At 39.7% G+C, this 26,812-nt stretch overlaps 1 protein-coding gene across 4 annotated transcripts in view; it reads left to right on the top strand.

The window, feature by feature from the left end:
* RARB (retinoic acid receptor beta) overlaps positions 1 to 26,812 on the top strand; it is a 646,418-nt gene that overhangs the window by 136,104 nt on the left and 483,502 nt on the right. The window contains exon 2 of one of the 4 annotated variants that reach the window (XM_075827190.1): positions 2,028 to 2,165. The exons of the other annotated variants lie outside the window; for them this stretch is intronic. The gene's annotated coding sequence lies outside the window, so the exon portion shown is untranslated. The remainder of the gene's footprint in view (positions 1 to 2,027; positions 2,166 to 26,812) is intronic. 4 annotated transcript variants of the gene reach the window in all.

Genomic DNA, 26,812 nt, shown 5'->3' with positions numbered 1-26,812 from the left:
TGTTCACAGGAAGGTTCCCGAGAGCTGAACCTTGATCAGCAGCAATTTCAGAAACTAAATCAGAATCAATAGAGGAAATGATTATACCTGGAGGCAAAATACAAGCAGGATCTTCCTCCGAAGGAGGGCTGGCCATGAAGCTACGCGACAGTGCATCGGCCTTAATATTTTTAGACCCAGCCCTATAGGTAACCAAAAAGTTGAATCTGGTAAAAAATAGCGCCCATCGAGCTTGTCTCGGGTTTAGCCTCCGGGCAGATTCTAGGAAAACCAGCAACACCGTGAGCAACAAGAATGGTGAACGAGCCGAGTCAAAACCAGGAGTGCACGAGGTACCAAACGCAGAGCAGGAGAGTAGTCAGTAAGCCAGGGTCAGTATGGAGCAGGATCAAATATTCAGAAGCTGTAGCAGGGCCAGGAAACCAAACGAGAAGAATCACAAGCAAGGAGGAACAGGAAAGGCAGGTATAAATAGACAGAGGGTCTGGCCAGGCTGTGATAGGCTCTCCTACTCCTAAGCCTGCCCTCCTGAGTGGTGGAAGATGGAGTCAGTCTCACAGACATAGAAGCAGGTGCAGACTGATTACCTATGGGCGTAGATACAGAAGCTGTGCCTGGCAGATCCTTAACAGCCAAATTAAACTTTGCCAAGCAATATCTAAGGAAGCCAGCCCAGTTCTGGAACAGCATTCTTTGGACAGATCAACCTGTACCCGAATAATGGGAGGAAGAAAGTATGGAGAAAGCTTGGAACGGCTCATGATCCAAAGCACACCACATACTCTGTAAAACATGGTGGAGGCAGTGTGATGGCATGGGCATGCATGGCTGCCAAAGGCACTGGGTCACTAGTGTTTATTGATGATGTGACTGAAGACAGAAGCAGTCGGATGAATTCTGAGGTGTTCAGGGATATACTTTCTGCTCAGATTCATCCAAATGCAGCAGGGTCGATGTCACGTAGGATGCGTGGACCCACTGGGTCGCACCGCCTTAACGGTATGGCAGCTGGCCAACAGTACACAGGTCAAAGTCTATAGTTCGTATAGGTGCACCTGTCGTAGCTTCAGACCGTAGCAAGACAGGCTCGGATGGGACTAGGCAGCAGGTAGGCACCAGGCGTGGTGTAGCAGGACAGGCGTGGTACACAGCGCAGCACGACTCCAACTCAATGCGGCACTTGTACCAGGATAGCACGGGATACAGGTTACAGGTAGCAGGAATGGGAAACACTGGGAACTGAAAGACACTTAGAAGACAAACTAGGGTAATGTCAACAATGATCAGGCAAAGCAGGAAGGGGCAGAGCCCTTCTTATAGTCCAGGGTGCTCATGGGCTAATTTGGTCTTTAATTCAGGTGTGCGCGATGGCCTTTTAAGTGCGGGCACGTGCGTGCGAGCGCAACTTACGGGGCCCAGAAGAGCAAAGCGGAAGTAAGCGCTGGCGTCTCCTGAGGACGGGATGGGGACCCGGGCTCACTAATCCATGGCTGCGGCCGTCAGGAGGTAAGCAAACTTGGCAGTCCGCGGCCATGGGCATTACAGTTGATTGGATGTCGATTCACAGTACAGATGGACAATGACCCAAAACATACTTCGAAAGCAACCCAGGAGTTTTTTAAGGTAAGGTAGTGGAATATTCTGCAGTGTCCAAGTCAATCACCAGATCTCAACCCAATCGAGCATGCATTTCACTTGCTTAAGACAAAACTAAAGGCAGAAAGACCCACAAACAAGCAACAACTGAAGACAGCTGCAGTAAAGGCCGGCAAAGCATCAAAAAGGAGGAAACCCAGCGTTTGGTGATGTCCATGGGTTTCAAACTACAGGTAGTCATTGCCTGCAAATGATTCCCTACAAAGTATTAAAATAGTTTTTTTATTCATTTTAAGGTTAATTTGTCCAATTACTTTTGAGCCCCTGAAATGAGGAGGCTGTGTAAAAAAAAATGGTTGCAATTCCTAAACGTTTCATAGGATATTTTTGTTCAACCCCTTGAATTAAACCTCTTGGTTGTTTAATTCCAGATCCAATGTGGTGGCATGCAGAGCCCAAATCATGAAGATTGTGTCACTGTCAAAATAATTCTGGACCTAACTATGCATGCTGAATCAAACCGATCTTTTATATTTATGGTGTGGTCAGAGAGGATAGCTAAACTTAGGGTAAGTCAGGTCGGATTTGCTGAGGATAACAGTCCATTTACTCTTAGGATTTTGCTTCATTTCAATGAAAGAAGCACTAACAAAAATCTGCTATAATAATATGGTAAGACATGTGATTAATAAATAAAAATATAGGGGGAGATGTACAATTGGAAGAAAAATTAAGTGAACCCTTTGGAATTACTTGTATTTCTGCATTGATTGCTAATGAAATGTGGTGGCATGCAGAGCCCAAATCATGAAGATTGTGTCACTGTCCAAATAATTCTGGACCTAACTGTATCTCTGCTCGCTTCTGCGTTTTCTGCAAACACTCATTTTCCCCGCCGCTGCCACTACTAGTGCCTGTAGGTGATAAAACCTTTAGTCTTTGCCGCTCCATTCATCAGATGGTGGAAAGTTGGAATCACTGCTGTTCCTGTTGAACCTGCTTGGCAGCTATAAACAGAGAATATTGGGATTAGAAAACAGAAACTTCGTAAAATCAGATTAAAAAACGTTCTCCCTTCTTTAATAACCAAACTTACAAGATAAAAACTTGTTCATCAGTGCATCACAAAGTTAAAAATACATCACGTGGAATCTCAATGGTACCTGACCAGTTTCGCCTGCCGGCTTCATCAGGGGGCACCATTTCAGATTCCACTCTATGCATTTAAAATTCTCAGACGCAATTTCCAGGTCATAAGGTCAGACAAAGGGAAAAAAAATATTATAAGTACATCACGGCTCATTTATATTTTATTTTCTAATTAAACCGTAACTGAATTCAAGACATAAATATATTCTTCTTTGTTTTTTAAGGGGTTGTTTTTTTTTAAACTTGTCTCTCCTCCAGTTTCTTTCTAGGCATATCCCTGTCACTTTTGGGGTTACTGGAATTAATATTATATGATAATTTACAGGATTAAAGATCAGTTGGTGAGAAGTCACTTTGGAAGGAATCTAAACAAAACTAAAAAAAAAAATGTTAAAAGGTTTTTGTTTTCTTGCAGAAGTTGCAAGGTTTGCAAAAGATAAAAAATGAAAAAAAGTTTTTCTCTGCTAAAATTTGTGTGATCGATTACCAAAGAAATAAAATGATAGAATGTTGAGGGAGTGTGGGCCGCCAGTACACGGGATGAACACAAAGAAAGTTAAACATTAGGATTCAAGAACATATCAAGAACACCCGAAAGGGGCTGATGGACCACAATGTCTCGACCTATTTTAATTTAAAATATAATAACAGTAACCTGAAATTGACAGGGATATGCCGTCTAGAAAGAAACTGGGAGACACTATAAAATCGCAAAAATAAACAGAATATATTTATTAGATACAATGTCACAGAGTGAACTCCATATGTGAATGAGTCGTGATATATTTATAATTACATTTTTCCTTTATGAAAATGCTGTTTGTGAGCACTTTAAAATTATGGAGGGGAATCTGGAATGGTGACCCCAGATCAGGCCGGCAGGCGTAACTGGTCTTCTACCATTGGGATGTCCACGTGATATATTCTTAACTTTGTGGTGCGCTAATGAACACATTTTTATCCTGTAAGTTTGATATGTAAAGAAGCTAGTAAGCTTTTTTTAATGTGGTTCTATGTAGTTTCTATTTTCTTGTCCCAATAATTTCTGTTTATAGCTGCCGAGCAGGTTCAACTGGAACATCAGCGATCCCAGCTCTCCATCATCCGATGATTGGAACGGCAAAGTCTGAAGACTTGACCCCCACAGGCACTAGTTGTGGCAGCGCGGGGTGAACGAGTGTTTGCAAAGACCGCTAAATGGGGAATAAGGAGGTTCATTCAGCACCTAAACCACATTGAGTGTTGAGACCGTTATTAGTATTTATCCTCACTGTATGTAATATGTAAAAGGAAGTTTTGAGTGTGATGCTCCAAGTCTACCATTTATTAATGTAATTAACTGTTATTGTCCTATTAGCAGAAATTGGATAAAAGACTTGTCAGAGCTGGAGTTCGATGCTTAACTGTTAGGCCTCATGCACACGACTGTAGCCATGTGCACGGCCGTGATTTTCCGGTCGGCCGGCAGCGGAGTGTCACCCGCGAGCCACCCGCAAATTAGTGGGCCGTGCACATGGCCGCATCCATTATTTTCTATGAGCCTGGATCGCAGAACACGGCTGTAATAAGACATACCCGTTCTTTCTGCGGTACAGGCTCCTGGGCAATGCACGGACCGTGGAAACCACGGTTGTGTACATGGCCCATAGAAATTAATGGGGACACAATTCTCCCGTGGGTTTTCGGGGGAATTGCGGCCGCAAAAGCACGTTCGTGTGCATGGGACCTTAATTTTACACTTGCTCTGTTCAGTTATATTCTACATATTATATTAGTCATAAACTTATATGTAAAAAGGTCAGGTGTGAATATCCCAGTAAGAGCACTTCTCCATGTGTCATTGTGATCGTTAGTGAATGTAGGGGTACTAAAAGGTTCTGTCCTATTCATTACAATAGCAAAAAATACAATTCAATAGGATCGGTCAGAATGTGTCTGAAAACAGACCCATCATAATCCTTCACGACTCCTGAATGACAGAAATGTGAACAGAGTCTACAGGTATTTCCTCCCTACTGTAAGAATATTTTTCTCTTCCACCCTCTTACTGGGTTAGATTCTATGGTTAGGCGCAATAAACGAAATACGAGAGTGAGTGTATAAAAATGTATATTGTATTAAGGGTGAAATGACTGTTACAGTTATTCTGAGATTTATATGGCGATATGTACACAAAGACAGTCATAAGCAATAAACTACATAGACACTTTTTCCTTATCAACAATAATTACATTACACATTATAGTTACCATACATGGACTTTCTACGCACACCAGTAAGTCTCCTCTCCAGTATGTCCCTCCATGGATCCCTCCCCAAGAGCCTCTCGAGTGACTCTCATGTGCCCTAGTGCCTCCCAAGTTCCTCTTCTCCAGTATTCATGGGTTTTTATACCCCTTTGTCTGCCGCTCTTGGAGAACCCATATTCTGACGTTCCTGATCAAAAACCGTCCTCATGTTACATGCAAATATAGAATACTGGTCCCACTTATCAACCACCTTTAGCATTTTATTACATCCTGAGCTTGTTCATGGATAGGACTTATTGTCCACACTACTGGCTAGCATCTGTAAGAGATACCTGTGATTAAACAATAGGTATATCGCATACTAATGAGATGCATTTCATTGAGACATGCAAGTATACCCATGAACCTCCATCCTTGATTCATTCAAATAAAATACACTACATGATATAATAGATAACATTTTCATTCATATCATGGCTTTCATTTTTCAAAACCTTAATTTCTTACACTACATATGTAATATATATATATATATATATGTATATATATATATATATATATATATATATATATATATACTCCAATGGTGCTGTACAGCTATTGTGATCACTTACTTCAGTCCCTTTCCCAATAGAGCTCACAATCTAATTTCCATATTTCACACATATATACACTAGGACCAATTTCATTGAAAGTTAAATAACGTATCTGTATTATTTTTTGGAATGTTGGAGGAAGGCGGATATCCCGGAGACTAAACTTTTTCTGTTAGTGAGTTTCCCTACTGTATTCTCGTGAATATGCTTCATCTCTGTAAATGACATCCAGTAGTGTCCATATGAAGCAGGTTCCCCATTGCAAGGTAATAGCAGCATATTTATGGTACCAGGACATACTGTACATTTCACACCATGCATGTCATTCTATTTTACAGAGTTTTTACTAAATTGCAGACCATTTTCAATCTTTTTGAAAGATTTTCAAAGCTTGGCCACCAGGGTAAAATTGTCTAGTCCTGTAGTTAAAAATATCACTTTGATGGGCAGTTCCATTTTTTTCCTACCAATAAAACCCTACGCCTTTACACCCAAGGGCATGGTAAACTGATTCCAAATGTCCTATTGATTGTGCCATATGTTAGCACTAATTATATTAGAAGCTAATGTAAAATACAACATTCTGAGCATAGAACGCTAAAGGATACACTTCAAAGGCAGCTTCACAGTAATTGTCTGCTAGAAGAAATTGCTAACTGTATGGAATACAAACATATGTTCACATTTCTCTATTATCCACTTCACTTGCTCACTCCTTTCTGTAACTGCATGTATCATATCTTATTGGTTTTATTTAATTGTTTTAGATTGCATATGACTGCAATTACTGGAACGTTCTGTACGCTTCCTATATATGCTATCGTTTGTATTTGGCTGATATAGTAGTTGAAATATAATTTAAAGAGCAATTTTAATATTTATATTCTTAGATGTTTTAGAAAATCTTAACCGTTTAGTGACCAGCCTAGTTTGGGCCTTAATGACAAGCGATTTTCTTTCCTGTTTTTCATCATTGCATTTCAAAAGCCATAACTTTTTTATTCATCCGTAGACATAACCGTGTAAGGGCTTGATTTTTTTGGGGGTCGAATTGTATATTTTAATGCCACCATTTTGGGGTACATTTAATTTATTGCTGAACTTTTATTAACTATTTTTGGTGGGTAATGGAGAAAAACCAGAAATTCCCCATCCTTTTTTGCGTCTTAAATTCACGGTTTTTACCATGTAGTATAAACAACATAATAACCTTTGCATGTCGTTACGATTACGGCTATACCAAGTTTATGTTCTTTTTTTTTTAATGTTTTACTACTTTGTCACAGTAAAAAACGTTAAAAAAAAAAAAAAAAAAGTGTTGTCGTCTTATTCTAAGAGCCATAACATTTTTATTTTTCCACCGACGTAGCTGTATGAATGCAGCATGAATGAAAAAGTTAGAATTTTTTATTATAAACTTTATTAATCTTTTTTTTCTTTTTTATGATTTTTAAGTTCCACTATACACTTTACTATGCAACTGTTTGATTGTTTTTATAATGCACTGCAATACTTCTGCATTGCGGCGAATTATGCCTGTCGGTGTAATACTGACAGGCATTCTATTAGGCCCTGCCTCTGGCAGGCATAAAATAGGCATATACTGTTGGCAGACCTGGGACCTTTATTAGGCCCTGCCTGCCATTTACTTCAGCATCTAAGGCGTTAAATGGCCAGATTTTTAAAATAGCATTGTTAGAAGGTGGCATTGTGATATAGCTACCTTTTACTGATCACCGTGAAAAGGTGTATGGGTGGTCATTAAGGTGTTTTAAAGTTCCCAACTCCATTGGTTGGAGATATCCATAGCTCAGAAACTCAGACACAGTACTTTTATTAAATCAAGGCTGACTTAAAGTAAAACTCTGGTTAAATTTTCATAATTTTGAAGTGGACCACTAGGGTCATTTAATCTACCAGGGATGTTATTTCTTTCATCATGGTCGCTCGAAATACAAATTTCCAATGTTCTCTGTAAACTATAGCTTTTCAAGCAACTTATGCTAATCTAATAGTATACCTGATATATATCAACTGTGTAAATTACTTACTGTTAGAATTTAGTTTTTATACCTGCAAATTCTGTGTGAAGTTACTGCCTCTAGGTGTCCCCTTACCTGTAATCTGCTGTCCACCTCCTGTTGTCAAGCAAATTCCATCCCTAGTTGCAGAGGAGACTGACTGCAGAGGAGAAATCTAAATCAAATCAATATTTGGTGTGACGACCCGTTGCCTTCAAAACAGCATACATTTTCTAGGTATACTGGTACACATTTTTTTGAAGGAATTCTGCAGGGAGGTTGTTTCAAACATTCTGGGGAACTAACACAGATATTCTGTGAATGTAGGCTTCTTAAAATACTTCTGTGTCTTCATGTAATTCTAGACAGACGCGATGAGTCTGATATGCAGCCCATATCATCACTTCCAGGGCTCCTTGTTCTTCTTTACGCTGAAGATAGTTCTTAATGACATTGACTGTATGTTTGGGGTCGTTGTCCTGTTGCAAAATAAATTTAGAACCGATCAGATGCCTCACTGATGGTATTGCATGATGGAAATGTATCTGCCTGTATTTCCCAGCATTGAGGACACCATTAATCCTGACCAAATCCCCAACTCCATTTGCTGAAATGTAGCCCCAAGCTTGCAAGGAACCTCCACCATGCTTCACTGTTGCCTGCAGACACTCAATATTGTACTGCTCTCCAGCCTCTTTTGTGCCTAGTTGAGTCACTTGGCCTTGTTTCCACATCGAAGGTATGACTTTTTGGGCACATTTCTTCCATGAAGACCACTTCTGGCCAGACTTCTCCGAACAGTAGATGGGTGTACCCACTGGTTTCTGACAGTTCTGAGCTAATGGTGTTACTGGATATCTTCCGATTTTGAAGGGAAGTCTTTAATCTGTTGCACTAAGTTTTCTTGGCCAACGACTGCGTCTATGGTCCTCAACATTGTCGGTATATTTGTGCTTCTTCAAATGTCCTTGAACATCACATCTTGACGCCCCAGTCTGCTTTGAGATCTTCGCGTGGGAGAGACCTTGCTGATGCAGTATATCTACCTTGTGTTGTTTTTTTTTTTTTGCTGCGCTCAGTCTTGCCATGGTGAACATGTGACATGATATTGTCTTTCACAACTTTACCTTTTTAGGAGACTGGCTGTTCCTCAACCAGTTTTAAGCCTCCTACACAGCTGTTTTTGTTACAGTTCATGACTGTGATTCAATCTAAGGGCTCGTTTACACGAGCATGATATATACGTGCGTGCGACGCGTGTGCTTTTCACGCGTGTCGTACGCACCTATATTAGTCTATGAGGGCATGCAGACAGTCCGTGAGTTTTGCTCAGCGTGAGTCCGCTGATAAAAACTCACGAGATGTCCTGTCTTTGTGCTCTGTTCGCGCATCACGCACCCATTGAAGTCAATGGGTGCGTGAAAACCACGCATGCCGCACGGAAGCACTTCCGTGCGAACTGCGTGATTCGCTCAACAGCTGTCACTCTGAATGTAAACAGAAAAACACCACGTGCTTTTCTGTTTACATACATCCAAACGGAGTGTCATAATGATGGCGGCTGCGAAAAAATCTCACAGCCGTGCATCATACGCTGATGACACACGGAACGGTTAAGTGCCTTTTGCGCACGCAAAACGCTGTGTTCTTTGCGTGTGCAAAACGCACACGCTCGTGTAAATCAGGCCTAAATGTGAAAATGATGATTGTTATTACCTGTTTGGTATAATTGGTTAATCATCCACCTGACTATAATCCTACAAAATCCATGACTTTGTGCAAGTGTACCTAGAAGAATTGATGCTGATTTGTAGTTGACTACACTATTGATTCCATCAAAACGATGGAACACTTGCACAACTGAGACAAACCATTGGCACCGGATCCGTCACCATTGAAATCAATGGTGATGGAAACGGAAACCTTTGGTTTCCATTTGTGTCAGTCAGTGTCCCGTTCCGACGGAAAGCTCCGACGGAACGTTGGAACCGGACCCTAGCGCAGATGTGAACGAAGCTATGTGGAGTCCCGTTCAACCGTGCTGTGGTCAGGCCGGGAAATCCGGCCGACACACCGCACGTTTTTCACAGCCCGAACTAGGTCGTGTGCAAGAGGTGGAAGTTTTTCCTTCATACTTTTCCTTCCTTTTGGATATACTCCCGGCTAAAAGGAACTGAATTTTAAAATGAAATCAAAAACAGCATCCAGCAGACCATTTCCACCTGAGACCAAACAATGGTCATATATTAGTAAATGTGAAGTTATAGAAACAGCTACATTTGTTAATCTATTAGTTTATCTTTTTTATATACATTTTTTATTTTACATAAAAATTTATTGCCATTTTCTATTCTGCTTTAGCTGCCATTTGTGCAGGTGATCGCAGGATTCACCGACAAATTGGTTGTCACTTTTGACTTAGCTGCTTAGCTCCTGAAGACCATCCTGTCACTTTCTTAGCTTGTATTTATAAACTGATATGTAAACTGACAGTTTCAGTTGCTAAGAAGCTAATTCAAAATTGACAAACAATTTGGTGGAAAATAACAAAAAAGCCATCTAGAACAAAATATAAAAAATACAAGATCTCTAAAAGAAAAGAAAAAAAAAATTAGCCTTTTGTTGTCACACTAATGCCTTGTTTACATCGGCATGGGAGGCTCTATTAGGGGCCTCCGTTGCAGAATCTGTTGAAATGTTGCATTTGTTTCCGGTAAAATCATGGACTCCCTGACGGAACCAATTACGGTCAATGGGTTCTGTTGGCTGCCGGTGGTGTCCGTCTTACAACAGAGCAGTCTCTTATGGTGTTTTCATTGTTCTTCTCCTCTGACGAAACAACGGAAACACTAATGCAGGTGTGAATCCGGCTTTGCTTCTGATTTATGGCCATATTTTTAAGTTTTAGGTGAAGATACTAACTTTAATTGTAAGCTCCTCCGGCCAGGGGCGGATTGGAATTAACACGAAGTGGGCACTAAAAATTTATATTTCTACACATATATATAAAAAAAACGTTACTATTTAGGAAAAATGAATCTATTGGGGTAAAGGCAAATTTTATTCCTATGCTAAAGCGAGAGCGAAGTTTGCCACAAAAATAAATGTGCAGGCTAGAGGCAAACCAATCTACTAGTTTCACACCCCTCAAGGTACTCACTTCAAACCCTGCTTTGATGTCTGATAGCATGCGCTTATTTTGCGCAAAATTATACTAATCTTCTACGCCCATACAAATTCGTACAGTTAATCAATTGCTCTATAATTTAGATCTTCCAACTTTTTCCTCTACTGCCTCTTACTTTAATAAGTGCCCCAACACAGAGGAGGAAGTTACAGAGGCCATTAAACTGCTGTGAAGCTCTAAAAGCCCGGGTCCAGATGGCTTTTCCTCATTATATTACAAGAAATTGGCCCCTTCTCTGGCCAAATTCTTCAGTCACCTGTTGTTGGGTAATTGCCCCCCCCTCAGGAATTTTCAGACGCTATCATTTGAATGTACCAAAACCTAGGAAAGTGGACCTTTTACTGTTAGAACTTTTCACCCGATAACTGTTCTCATCACTGATTATAAGATATTTATGGAAATCATTTTCCAACGGTTGGCTCCCCATATGTCTTCTTTAATCATGCCGGATCAAACCGGTTAAATTTCCGCAAGCCAAATAACAGATAATATACGCCTTGTGGCTAATGTCCTTCATTATGCTTTCTCTAATGATCAAGATCTAATGCTGTGGAGTCTAGACTTGGAGAAAGCTTTTGACTCTGTTAAATTACAATATTAAGCGCTGGTGATGCGAAGGATGGGTATGGAGGGCCTGTTTTTGCAGGCCCTCGGTTTCTCGACTCTGCTCCTCAGGTCAGAGTTTAGTTTCAGGGTCAATTATCTCCTTCCTTTTCTATAAAACGTGGAACCTGGCAGAGATGCCATTTGTTCCCTCTTCTCTTTGCCATTGCCATTGAGTCTTTAGCCCTCGCAATCCGTTAAAATACAGATATTTCAAGATATAGTTTAGATTCAGTCTCTTTCAAACTCAATCGGGTAGATTTATAAAAGTGGTGCTAAGGGAAAGTCGAGTAGTTGTCTATGGCAACCAATCAGGTTTCTGCTTTCATTTTTCAAAGTACCTCTGCAAAATGAAAGGTGGAATCTGATTAGTTGCTATGGGCAATGGCTCTTTCTTTCACTTCGTTTTGATACATTTTCCCCATTAAGTATGTAGATGACATTCTTTTATTCATTAGGAATCCCCAGCTCTCCCTACCTAATCTATGCCCGGTTTTTTAAATATTTTCAGGGGTTTGTGTTAACCCCACTAAATCTGAAGCAATGTCACCTGACCAGGAACGTTTAATTTCTCAGAATTTTAGATTTAAATGGAAAAGAGTCTACATGTCGTAGCTAGGGGTTACCATTTCCTAAAACCCGTTCTCCCTTTTACTTGTGTATTTTCCCTAAATTGTTCTCTGGTATTCGAAAACTCTTGGAGGAATGGTCCTGTTATCATATTTTATGGCTGGGGAGATTGTCAGCTATCCGCATGACTTCTTTTTTCCTAAACTGCTTTATTTATTCAGATCTTTGTTTGTTCCCGTCCCCAGAAGTGCTTTATTACATATCCAGGGCATCATTGACAAATATATTTGGTCTGCTTGCAGACCCAGAGTTTGCAGACAGACTTTATATCGTTCCCCACTGTCTGGGGGCCTGGGACTACCGAATTTCAAATTGGATTATTTTGCTGCATCATTTTCTCAAATAGCAGTGTGGAATGTTAGCCCACATTACACAAGGTGGGCATTGTTTAAATTTATTTTTATGTCTCTTCCCCACGGGCCCTAATGGGCACACACCTAAATTTAGTAACAAAGTGGTTGCACATTCCCGAAGACTGTGGTTTACTCATAGGCAAAGTTTTAATCTAATGTCCAACCCCTCTTCTCTGCATTATCTTTCCAATAGTCGGAATTTCTCCCCAGGTTAAACACCTTTTCAATGGCGGATGGATCACCCCCTTACTACTGTCTTCCATCTCGCTCAAAATGGGAAACGTAAGTCTTTTGAAGAGTTGAGAAATTAATTAAATATCCCTTTAAGCGAATATTGTAGGTACTGTATATGCAAAATTCTTTAAAATCGCTCCAGAGACGCTCAATTCCACTTTTAAGAATATTTGTAGACTGGCTCCTAATAATAAAGAGATGATTTCCCAACTATACTTCCAATTTAGGAACCTGAGCTCTACCGGTTTCCACTCCTACGTATCGGTGTGGGAGAAGGAAATCGGGCTGATCCCTGATCACATTACTTGGCAGCAGATTTGGGATAATTTTAACACTTGTTCCCATTCATATAATGTTAAAGAAACTTGATACCAACTAGATGGTACCAAATGTCGTACGATTGGCCTAAATATTTCCCTCCCGCTCTGATTTATTCTTCCGTGGCTGTAGTGAGGTGGAATCATTTTGTCACATTTGGTGTACTTGTCCAGTGGCTTAAACTCAACGGAAATGCATGGAGGACTGGATTTGGTCTAAATTGAATCTCTGTTAGCTCGTATCCTTGGACGTCGTTACTCAACTCCGGGATTGCAAATGTCTTTAAGAAAACGCATAGACTTCTAAATAACAAAAATCGAATTTTATTTTTGTATTCAAGCTACATATGTTTCAGTATCAACCTATCTTGCAATGTTCCTTACTGACAATACTGTCATAGCTCTGCGAAGTTATAAATGCTCCCAACCTGTGGCAATATATACTGATTTATCATGTTTTTTTGTATCAAATAAAGAGTTTGAAACCCCCCCCCCCCCCAAAAAAAAAACCGCATAGACTTCTAACTAATGTTTTCTCTGCTGCCAGGGGGACTATTGCTATACGTTGAAAGTCGCAATCAATCCCCTTTCAAATCTTTTTTTTTTTTTTTATAATTTACAGATATTTGGGTTTTTTAATGTATTGTAGCGAACTTAGAAGACAAAGTTCCTCGGTATGAGGCTATTTGGTCACAACTGCGGGATCCTCCTCCTGAGTCTCCCCCTTGGAGGGAGATGGTTTAGCTGAAATATATGATCGTTTGGCTGCTGATTCTCTTCCTTTCTCTCATAGACACCCATAACCAGTTCTTTAAGTGTGATTATTCTTATGATGCACTTTTTATTTTTTTGTTTCATTTTATTTTCCTTCCCCCTTTGCCTATTTTTCCTGTTTGTTTTTTTTTCATCTTCCCCTCTATTTGACGCTAAAATGTTGGGGTACTACGTTGCCATATTTGACTGTATGCAATACTTTTTCTTTGATTGTTGGTGCCTCTTGAACTTTTCTCTACTTTAGTGGTTTATTAATTTTCTATAGCCTCCTCAGTAAACAAAAACTAAAAAAAGCTTTACTATTTTATTTTGATTACTGTCATGGATTTTCTGCTTTTCCACAAAATTTTTCATTAGTTATGTAGAATATTCTACCAGCAAGGAATATTATATATAATAAATATTATTATAAAATGGAAAAATTACTATTGTCCGCCATTGAGCTATGGAAATGGAGTGTTCATTTGCGTACACTACCTTTTTTTTTGAAAAGAAAAAGTCTAAAAACTGCTGGAAGCATCAGCTGTTAATTAAAACACTATTGTATGGTTTATAAATGGCCTTATTAAAAATTAACACTATGCACAGGCTCAGATTTGTTGCATTGCTTCCCTTAGTAATTGTGTACAAAAATCGAGTGTGGATACATGAGGGAGTCATCTCTGGGAGGATTGATGGATCTTGCTTAATATGTTAATTAGTTAACTTGTCTCTCTTGCTTCTGTACATAAAACTAAATAGAGTAGAACAACCCAAATCGAAAATACATTTTTTACTCTATGTTCCTAAAGTCACATGAGATTAAGGGTTTTTTCGCTCCACTGTACATGCTAATAAATCGAATAAATCTTATTTTATGATGACTTATTAATTCCCATATCGGGATATATTGCTATATCCTTTAGGACAACAGTCCTGTACTACCACTTCTGATTATGTTTTGAGGTCTCATTCTTTCAATCTCTCAAAAAATAAGAAAATATAGTATTGAGTTTTGTAGTGTGTACACAGCCTACCATCATAGTTATGTTTGTATACAGGTACATTATGCAAGAGAAGGTTTAAACCTAGTGTACGCAGGTTGGCCTAACGGCTGCCTGCAGGTGACCTGGGATCTTATTGATCAATGCCTTTAGGTTAGGCAGTTTAAAAAGGCCGAGGTGCAGAGTGCCCCCTGGAGTTCTTACCCAGTGGGCACCCAAAAATCACTTGGGGATGGGAAACCCACCTGATTAGTAGGGTTCACTTGCACTTCTATTCTTTCGCTCTCTTGAGAGCACTAACCTCTATTTTAGCCTGGTCTTTTGGCCAAGCTTATTTTTATACTGCCAGCGATTATGCTGGGCCGGCTATGCAAGGCACTGTCATTGCTTTTTTTGTGTTTTCACTAGGTGTTCACTTAACATGCTTATTTGATTTTTCAGGTGCACATATGGTTGTCCCTCAGGGAGGTCTAGGGAGGGTGTGTTTGGCCATCAGGTCCCTTATCTGCCTGCAAATGGGAACTAAACCTAGACTTTTTACTTTAAAGAATAACTGTCATTTCAGCAACTTTTTGACATGTCATAGTGACATGTCAGGAGTTTTGATCCAAGTGGGGTTACGGGTGGAGAGACCCACACCTATCACTAAAATGAGCGGGCAGAAGCGCTCACCCGAGTCCTTTGCCTCTTCGGCTGCGATTGACATTCCTAGACTTTCTATGTGAGTCAGTCTTTAAGCATACTAGGATTGCCAATCTCAGCCAAAGAGGTTTTAGTGATCGGTGGTGATATGGGCACCCGGACCTTAACTGATCAAAACTTCTCACATGTCTCTGTGATATGTCAAAAGTTTGCTGAAAAAACAGTTACTCTTTAAAAAAAAAATAAAAAAAAAATTGGGATTTTCTGTATCATTGATGAGAAATGAATTAACATTATTTTATACCCATTTTCAAACCTACTTGAATAAATATATTCAGACTTTTGTTGTATAGGATTGTCAAAGTGCTGAATATTTGTTTGGCATGAATTTATTAGTAATCAGATTTATTACTTCGCTGCAATTGTGGTTTCCCTCGGGTTAACCTCTCAACGGAAAGGCAAACTGAAACCTTGGCTTCCGTTTCCCTCACCATTGATCTCAATGGTGACGGAAACGTTGGTAAAGGTTTCCGTTCGTCACCGTTGTGACTAGGGTTGTCACGATACCAGAATTTGGACTTTGATACCGATACTTTGTGTAGTATTGCGATACTCGTTACCAAAACGATACTTTGCCAACAATAATAATAATAAAAAAAAGTTCTTTCATTTTCTGATGTGAGGCGCGTGTTGTGATGAATTTTGAACCTCCATTTCTTCACATTAATAGTAATTAACCCCATCATGTTTCTCAGTCATAATGGACAACATTGGGTTAACGTGTGAGGTACATGATGAAGTTCAAAATTCATAATACCTCGTGCCTCACATTGATAAGTGAAAGAAAGCAGTTTTTTAAATTTAATAACAGCATAAACATGAATGACGCTATAAATGTGTTATTACGGTCGCGACGATACCGAATATGTATATATGTTTTGTATTGAGACTTTTTTATTTTAATGTTTATCGTATAAAATTAGGTTTTTTTAATTTAACGTTTCCTATTATATTTATATTTTTTAACTTTAATGTACTGGCATATATCTATATGCCAGTACATTAGCCTGTGTACTGATAGTACACAGGCAGTTGTTAGGACATACCTAAGTATGTCCTAACAACAGGAAAAATATGGTCAGACTGCCCTGGGGTCCTTCAATGGACCCTGGACTGTCTGCCCATATATGGTATTTCCCTCAAACGCGTCACAGGGCATCCCCCCTTCTCATTTACCCCTTGAATGCTGCGGTCAGCTTTGATCGCAGCATTCATGGGAATAACGGCGGAGATGAGAGTTTTCTCTGATCTCCGCCGTTTGAGCCGGGCTGCGGCGTTGTAATACAGCCATTGCCCCGCTCCTGACAATAAGTGCGTGCGCGGTCAGCATGAGATAATGCGGCCGGCACTGCACTAATGATCGGCAGCGCAGACACTGAAGACAGAACATGGGGGTGTTTTGCAGTGCGCCTGCCATGTTCGGTCTTCAGTGCTGCCGCTCATTAGTGCAGCGCTGGTCGCATCACATCATGCTGACCGCGCGCGCACTTCTCAGGACTCAGGTGCGGGCCAATGGCTGTATTACACAGCCGCAGCCCCACTCGAACAACATTTATGTATTACTATCCTAAGCTATGCGGCCGCACAGCTTAGCATCGAAATACATGAAATAAAGGTATTGAACCGTGTCAGGGTGCACGGTATCGAAACAGTATCGAAGTTTCGATGCATCGTGCATCCCTAGTTGTGACAGGGTTCCGTTTTTCTTGGTGGAATCGATAGCGCAGTCAAACGCAGCCTTTCTTGTCACTTTACTACCACCTCTGTCCCGCAACGCACCACCCTTCATTATGGTACAGTGTCTTACCAATCTTTAAGCAAGGGCGTACATATCATAGAGGCTGATCATGCAGCTGCTATGGAACCCATGGGGAGAGGGATCCCAGCTCAGTTTGACCTAATCTCTTATTTTAATGGGTTGTGAGAACCTGCACAGGAATTCACTCTCCACTGGGCGTTCAGCGTTGGCAAACACAGGTGTGGGAATCATCCCAAGGATCGTAGGAAGGAAATGAGGTATAAACAAGAATCACGTTTTCTTGTCTCAGGTGGTTATGGGTCTGGTGGAGTCAACCAACACCAGAAAGGGGGCCTGTTTTAATCTCTTCTTTAGGGCCCCATCACTTCTGTGTAAACCTCTGTATGAAACAGAAAGCTTCTGAGGTTTGGAACTTTTACAGGACCTCTAAGGGAATGCAAAGCAATTACGTTTTGGATAGATAAACCTATCATTTACTAAAGCTAAAAACAAATCAAAAGTTTAAAAAAAACGTTCATTGCTTAGTGTTTATATATGTTTTCTCTTACTGTAAAGACTTTGGGGAGATGGAAAAAACTAACTGGTGCAAAGTGGAGTAGGTGTCCATGGCAATAAATGAGGTTGTTGCTTTCATTTTCCAAAGGGCCTCTGAAAATAAAAGGTGAAATCTGATAGGCCATGGGCAACTACTCCACTTTCTCTTTTCACCAGTTTTAATAAATCTCCCTCATTGTGCTCTAGGTTTTCATTTTGTTGCCACTAGTGGTGCTATCTCCATGACGTCTTTATTCTCCTACCAGGAATTGTCAGCCATATGCGAATTACCTTTTTCTATACAGGCATCAGTGGCATCCAGTCATGTGGCAACTAATTTCCTACCAGGGTTAGAAAGAATTAATAGAATGGCAGGCGGAAATGATGCATCACGTGATCTAACTATGATACAGTACAAAATAGTTTCTATTATGTTTCCAGTCTAGGTCTATTAATGGCTGGAACTTTTCTTTACAATGTACCTTGGTAACTGAATCATTTTGTAATGTGAATGGTGATTCTCCAGTCTCAGAAAAGCTTTGAAGACAATCAGAACTTACTATCTGCACAGTGTCTGATATCTTTCATTATGATGCCTTTCAATATTTCTTCAATACAGGGCGGGGATGATCAAGCCTAGTGGCAGTGTAAAGTAAAATAATTCAGCTACTGCTTTCTCCATGGAGGGTCATAATTAATACCCCCAGTGGAGGAACAGTTCTGAACTAAAGGCACTTTTACATGGGCCAATTATCGGGCAAACAGTCGTTCATAGAAGGCGCGTTGCCGATAATTGCCCTGTGTAAACAGGGCAGCGATCTGCTGATTGTGTCGTTTTAGCTGCCTAAAATATTATCGTTGTCGGCAGTACATGATAATAACGTATGGGGAAGAGTGATCGGAGTAACGAGCGCTCGTCCCCATACTAGCTTCTTATGAATACCTTCCAAAAGCCATAACTCTTATTTTTCCATCAATATTGCCGTATGAGGGCTTGTTTTTTGTGGGACGAGTTGTAGATTTTCACAGCACAATTTTTGTACCATATAATGTAGTGGAAATCTAGAAAAAAAATATATGTGGAGTGGAATAGGAAAAAAAACTGCGATTCCTCAACCTTTTGGGTGGTTTTATTTTTACGGCGTTCACCGTACGGTAAAAACGGCATGTTAACTTTATTCTGCGGGTCAATACAATTACAGCGATACCAAATTTATATAGTTTTCTTTGTTTTACAAGGAAAAAAACTGATTCTTAAAAATAAAATTTGAGTTTTGTCGCCACATTCTGAGAGCCATAACTTTTTTATTTTTCTCTCAATTTAGCGGTGTGAGGGCTTATTTTTTTGCGGGGCGAGCTGTAGTTTATATTGGTACCATTTTGGGGTACGTGAGACTTTTTGATCACTTTTTATTTCATTTTTTGTGGGAGATGAAGGGACCAAAAAAGAGCAAATCTGATATTTCTGTCAATTTAGCGGTGTGAGGGCTTAATTTTTTACGGCGTTCACCGTGCGGACTAAATAATGATATATTGTAATAGTTCAGACCTTTATGGACGCGTCGATACCAGTTATGTTAGCTGCTTTTTTTTTTTTTGAAATTGTGCTTGAGGGAAAATGGGAAAAGGTTTTTTTTTTAGATTTAATTTTTTTTATTTGTTAAAAAAAACCTTTATTTTACTGTTTTTTTAAGTTTTTTTGCTTGTCCCCCTAGCGGACTTTAACCAGCAATCGTTAGATCGCTTGCACGATATACTGCAATACTAATGTATTGCAGTATATCGTGATTCTGACAGTCTCCTATGAAGCCCTGCTGGAGGCAGGGCTTCATAGGAGTACAAAGATGGCGGACCTGGGGGTCTTCGTCAGGCCCCCAGGCTGTCCTGCCAACCAACGGCACCACCCGATATCGCTGCGGGGGGGCCGTTGGGACATTACAGGAGGTCGCCCCCTGGTTTTAGTCATTTAAATGCCGCGATCGCTATTGAAAGCGGCATTTAACGGGTTAAACAAGCGGGATCGCTCTCGAACGGGATCCCACTCGTTACCCGGAAGTGTCGGCTGTGTTACAGCCGACACACTCGCTCTATGGATCGGGCTCAGCCCGTGAGCCCGCTCCATGTTCCCCCACCCGGCGTGCGGCGTATATATACGGCAGATGTCAGGAAGGGTTTAAAAACTTTTATTAGCATTTTTGGAGAAAAATATAACATTCCACCATTGTTTTTGGGGTTTTGCTTTTCGAGTTCACTGTGCAATAAAAATAACATGTTAACTAACCAAGTTTATATATATATTTTTTTTTATGTTTGACTACTCTTGCACATTAACCGCTTAACGTCGCAGCCTAGTTTGGGCCTTAAGGCTCAGAGCCCATTTTTCAAATCTGACATGTCAATTTTATGTGGTAATAAATCTGGAATGCTTATACCTATCCAAGCGATTCTGATTTCTTGACACATTGGACATTATGATAATGGGCAAATTTGGTCTATATATTCAGTATTTGTTTGGGAAAAATACCAAAATGTAGAAAATATTTGGAAAAATTTGCATTTTTAAATGTATCTGCTTGAAAGACAGATAGTATTACCACACAAAATAGTTACTAGTTCACATTTCGAATATGTTGGCATGATTTTGTGAACATTTTTTTATTTTTCTACGTCGTTACAAGGCTTAGAACATCGTTTCTCATATTTGAAAGAAAAATTTAAAAGCCTCTTTTTATTTTTTAGGTACCAGTTCAGTCCTGAAGTGGCTTTGAGCGCCTTCTATATTCAAAAGTCCTATAAAACAACCCATTTTAAAAACTAGACCCCTCAAAGTATTCAAAACAGCCTTTAGAAAGTTTCTTAACCCTTTTGGCATTTCACAGGAATTTAAAGCAAAGTAGAGGTGAAATTTACAAATTAATTTTTTTTTAGTCAGAAATCCATTTTTTGCTGTAAAACAGAAGGTTTTAGCAGAGAAACGCAACTCAATACTTATTGCCCAGATTCTGCAGTTTTTAGAAATATCCCACATGTGACCCTAGTGCGGTAATGGACTGAAACTGAAAAGTGGATTTTGAGGCCTTCTTTTTCTTAGGCACCATGTCCAGTTTGAAGAGGTCTTGTGTTGCCAAAACAGTGGAAACCCCCCCAAATGTGACCATATTTGCGGCATTTTGTGAAATTAGGCTGTGCAATTGAAAATCATATTTTTCCAATAAAAGATACGCATTTTACATGGTTCGGAATGACAGGAGTGCTATTTGGCATGTAGATTTTGCTGGATTGGTTTCTGAACGCTATGTCTCATTTGTAGAGCTTCTGAGGTACGAGTACAGGGGAGACCCCTGAAAAGTGAACCCATTTTGGAAACTAGACCCCTTGAGGAATTCATTGTAGTTTTCATGGGGTGCATGCGACTTTTTGATCAGATTTTATTCTATTTTGTAAGAGGCGTGGTGACTAAAAAAAACAGCAATTCTACAATTTGTTTCTTAATCTTTTTTTTTTTTATACAGCTTTCACCATGTGCTATAAATGACATATTCACTTTATTCTGCAGGGAGATATGATTACGGCAATTTCATATGTTTATAGTTTGCACATTAAAATACTTTTTATGAAAAATCATTTACTTTTTGTGCTGCCATATTCTAAGAGCCGTAACTTTTTTATTTATCCATCAGCTGTGTATGGACTTGTTTTTTTGCGTAACAAACTGTAGTTTTCATCAGTGCCATTTTGGGTATATGCGACTTTTTGATCTATTTTGTATTCTATTTTTTTGGAGGTGGAGTGACCAAAAAATTGTGATTCTGGTATAATTTACTATTACTTTCTTTTACGGCGTTCACCGCATGGGATAAATAGCGAAAAACGTTTGTAATTCAGGCCGTTACGGATGCGGTGATACCAATTATGTATAGTTTAGTTATGTATTTTATTATTAATAATAAAGGACTGATATGGGATAGAGGGGGATTTTTACTTTTATTACGTTACAGCTTTTGTATGTTGTTTATTTTTAGACAACTTTTTTTTTGTCCCACTAGGGGACTTGAGGTCAGGAGGCCGTGATCGCAATTCTAATACACTGCGTAGTTCAGTGTATTAGAGCTGTCAGCTACTCACTGACAGCAAGCATAGTGGGTCCTGCTGAAGGCGCAGCGGCAACTGCTTGTAACAGCTCCTGTATGTGCCGGGAGGATGGCAGAAATGGCCGTTCCTCTCGTGACGTACTATTCTGTCATAGAGCGCGAACGATGCGCTCATCATGATTGAATAGTACGTCAAGGTGCGGGAAGGGGTTAAAATCACTTAATTCATTTGTTTTTGTGTCGCCACATTTAGAGAGCCACAACTTTTTTTTTAATTATTATTAACTGAGCTGTATGAGAGCTTGTTGATAGTGGGACAAGTTGCATTCTCAGCCGGCACCATTTTGGGTACATATAACATATTGATTATCTGTTATTAACTTTTTCTGAGGAATATTATAAAAACAACCCAAACAGCATTTCAACCATAGCCTTTTGCATTTTAAATCTTAGTTTACCGTGCGACATAAATAACATGTTACCTTTATTCTATGGGTTGGTACGATTACGGCGATACAAAATACGTATAGTTTTTTTTCTGTTTTACTACTCATGGAAATAAAATCTTGTTTATGTCACCGCATTCCAAGAGCCATAACTTTTTATTTTTTCCATCAATGTAGCTGTATGTGGGCTTGTTTTTTGCAGGACAGGTCATATCTTTTAATATGCAGGTTGTTTTTTTTTACACTGTTCATCGTGTGGTTTAATTAATGTGTTATCTGTATTATACGTGTCATTACGAGCGTGGCGATACTAAATGTGTGTTATTTTATATTATTTTTTTTAACACTGGGAATTTTTTTTTACATTTTTACTGTGAACAATAGTTTTTTTCCCCTAATAAACTTTATTGAACTTTAACTACTTTTTTAGTTCCACTAGTCCCATTTAAAATGCGATCATATATATTGCTCTGGTATATTCATTATAACAAAGCATTATTGCCTGTCAGTGTAAAACTGACAGGCAATTTATAAGGCTGTCCCTTTGTCACTACCTAAACCGCATATAGCCATGTCACGGACTTTCTTAGGCCTCCGGTTGCAATGGCAACTCATCGGCCGTTGCTGCGGGATGTCGACTGTATATTACAGCAGACACTGGCTGCGGATAGTGCAGGCAAGGCTCCAGTGTCCGCGCCATCCACTGGGCGTACCGTTATGTCCTTTTGCGATCAATAGACCACAATTAGGACGTAATGATACACTCATTTGCGAGAACGTGTAAAAAATGGGAATGGGGGAGGGGCAAAGGACGCTTTTAGCTGCTATTGCTAAGTGCAGAATGTCATCTTGACCTTAGTTTCCAACAGTGAAAACTGACTCCCTTCTAAAAAGAAGAGCTAAACAACTTGCTCTCTTTGCAATAACATATCCATCTTTATGTTGATAGACATTTATTACTCACTCTGGCTTGGCAGCTGTGATTAATGACAATTGTTTGGTAAAATGAGATAAAGCTAATAAAGGACAGTCACTCAATTCACATATTTCTAGTGTACTTTTCCATGATTTATCCACATTGGCCAACGATAAGCATCCTCTGCATTTTAAATGTGCTTAATTCCATTAAATTATGATATGACAGACAAGCTCTCGGCAGCATTGGAACCGCAAGTAAAATACAGGTTTATTTAAAGAGATTTTCCAGTAAAAAAATAAAAATTCTCTTTATATTAGAAATGTTTAGCCAACTTACCTGCTGCCTTGCTCATGAATGATCCAGCCTCCGTCCATAGGTTCCGTTTCCCTGATTTCCGCTCTCCATGATGCCCGGTGCAGTCTCGGACTTCGCTACGGAGCGCTTTTTTGAAAGTCTGAGACTTGCCCCCACCCGCTCCACTGCCCTCCAATGGACAAGTGCTGATGACGTTGGCTCCTGTGTCGGCGTGGTGTCCGCTGTGTGGTGGGCATCTTGGAGAGCGGCAAATGAGATAACAGAATGCAGAAACGGAGGCTGGATTATTCAGGAGCAGGACAGCAGGTAATTTGACTTTACATTTCTAATATATAGTCAATTTTTTTTCCTTTAAACTGGAGGGTTGCTTTAACCCATTAATTCATTATCACTTATATGCACGTAGTGGGAAGGGTCCCCTTTCCGCATTCTAACATGCATGTACGTGATGGAAAAATGCAGGGGCTGCGCCCACGCTAGCCGCTGCAATGGCTGGGATCGGAGAGAAACCTGGCCATTCACAGGGTCCGTAAAAAAAACGGCTGTTTAAATAGTCCCATAGAAGTACGTTGATTTTAATGCAGCTGTGTGACGACCGTTAAAAGAACTGCCGTCACAAGGCCGATTTTTAAACATTCGTGTGAATAAGGCATAAGGTATCTGGCATCTGCTTATCCCACTTTCCCTATGGAAATAAACATGCAACCATTAGATTTATTTTAGCTACCAGTGCAGGCAGGAGAATGGAGCTTGGACCCTTAGTAAAAAAAAATATTAGTCAAAATGGTATAATCATCTCTTCTGTCACACATATAAACTTTTATATTGTTGTAGGAACGCTTATCAAATTCTCTCTTGTCTAGCAGATGGGAGAGCGTGTCTGAGAGAACCTGGAAGGAAGAGGGCCCATTCTTAATCCTCAATATGACAATTGTGTCTATACATTAACAGCTTAATTTCATCTCCATGTGAGATTTTGACAAATGTTCTGAAATGGGGGCATAACATTACAGTTGAAGGAGTTTTCCAGTGTGAAGAAATTGATGGCCATCAATATCTGATTCGTGGGGGTCCGGTTCTCGGCTGCCTGCTGATCAGCTATATTGTAGGGGCAACAGCGCTTGTGCGAGCGCTCCTTCCCCTTCATTCCTGTCACTCCTCTGTTCTGTGAAAAGCTGACATACTTGTAGCGTTTATTTACGGGAAGGTGTCTGGGCTGTAGAAAGAGGACAGTTTTGCGGCGACTTTCTACAGCCCAGACACCTTCCCGTAAATAAACGGGAAGGTGTCCGGGGACAATAGAAGTGAATGGGCACATTCACACGACCATAGAATTCGTTCGTAATTGCAGACCGTAATTACCATCCGCAGTTACAGACCCATTCATTTCTATTGGCCACGGAAACCTTCCCGTATATTTACGGGCAGGTGTCCGGGCCGTAGAAAGCCTCCACAAAAGATAGCACATGTCCTATCTTTTGCTTTTTACGGACTGTGCGGGTGACTGTTCACGGCCGGCTGTGCCCACAATCGCGGGCAGTGATTATAGGCACGGCCGTGTGCGTGAGGCCTTAGTCCAAGAGTGTCTCACCTTTTTGTACTCATCCAAACATCCACGAGACTGACAAACACTGGAGAGGGAGGAGGGAATAGGATTTTTTTGTATATACCAGGTGTCCTAAGATAGGCCCCTAAAATGCCTGACTGAGATCTGCTCTAATATGTCAAATACAGCACAAAAAAGAACAGAAGTATTCATAAACACGCGTGACTTTTCAGTATATTTATGGGGAATCCTGGAGGAAAGAGCCTTTCAACCCTTTCAATAAACCTTTTGGAATGATACATTATAAGTGTTAATTTTTTATCTTATACTTTAGCTAAATATTGTTTGGGATTGGGCTTTCGCATGGTACCAAAACTGCACCCGTATATGTTGATTTAAGTTTTATATATGGGAAATTGGGTCAGCTGCTATTAAAACACTGTTAGTAGGGCTCTGCATATACATCTCATATATATCTCATATATAACCATTTGGGCTAGATAATGAATTTACACACTTTTACCCTTCAATGTATCATTAAAATCTCCCAGTGCGCATATATAATCACGTTATATGGAATATATTGAATTATAATTTTATTGGTAACTTTAGCAGGTGGACTGATGTCGACATTAAAGCTTTTTTTTGCCTATGAAGTTAACATCAAAGTGTCAGCTTTGAGATGTACATCAAAGTGTTGTCAACGTTTGTGTTAACATTGAGCATAATTTGAGAGTGCAAGATAAAACTTTGCTGTCAGCATATGTGAAATGTAAATAGGAGGCCATTGGAAAGGTCAATATGCATGAGTTAAATGAATTCTTAAACAGAAAATATACTGAATCTAAAGTCCAATGGTTTTTAAACATTGTCCGTGATAAGCAATCTATGACCTATTTTATAAATTGAGTCTGCTGAAACTTTAATACAAGGACTCTATAAGGACGACATAACTAGGAAAAGCTGCTACTAAATGTGACATTTTATTGAAGTGAATGGGACTGAGGTATAGCACAAGGCGCAGCCATGAATGGTGATATGCCTAGATTGGTTGGGGTCCCGGGGGTCAGAAAGCCATCCAACATACATTAATTGCCTATCCTAAGGAGAGGCCATCAACTAAAAATCCATAAAAGTCTCTTTATTAAAGAAATGTATTTTTGCATAGAGATCTTCCCATATATCAGTATACTCATCCCCCATAGAAGCTGATGGTGCTGGTATTTGGTGAAATGGTAGAAGTCTAGCCCCTATAGATAATGGTATATACACCCATCAACCATAACATTAAAATCACTGACAGGTGAAGTGAATAACATTGATTATATGGTTATAATTACGCCTGTCTAAGGGGTGGGATATAGGCAGAAAATTTAGGCCTCCAGCAGTAAGATTGAGCTGTCATCAAGGGCCTGTTCACATCAGTGTTGGCTTTTCGTTGAGGGAAGCATAAAGCTACTTAGATTGCTTTAGTGGCCAGTGTAAAAACTGAAATGTGCCTAGTAAAACAAATTAAAAAAATGCATTTCTTTTAACTATGATCATATAATGAAAATAACATAGTCTGAAGGAAGTTCTATAATGTAATTATTTTTTTTTACTGGTTTTCACTTTAACAATTAACATTGCACCTGTAAGTAACAATTCATTAAACTGGTTGATCGTACATTTCTGCAGTGATTCTGTGAAACGTGGCAATTAATGAAATTGAAAGGAGCTCAATATCTAGCAAATTGCTAATAGTTTATAAGCATTTACATTTTACTAGGGCAACAAGAATCTTGCCTGTAACTCAGGGTTCAGCCACA

Source organism: Rhinoderma darwinii, chromosome 5 (assembly GCF_050947455.1).
Source record: "Rhinoderma darwinii isolate aRhiDar2 chromosome 5, aRhiDar2.hap1, whole genome shotgun sequence".
NCBI lineage: Eukaryota > Metazoa > Chordata > Amphibia > Anura > Rhinodermatidae > Rhinoderma > Rhinoderma darwinii.
This window is presented reverse-complemented; position numbering and strand designations above follow the sequence as displayed.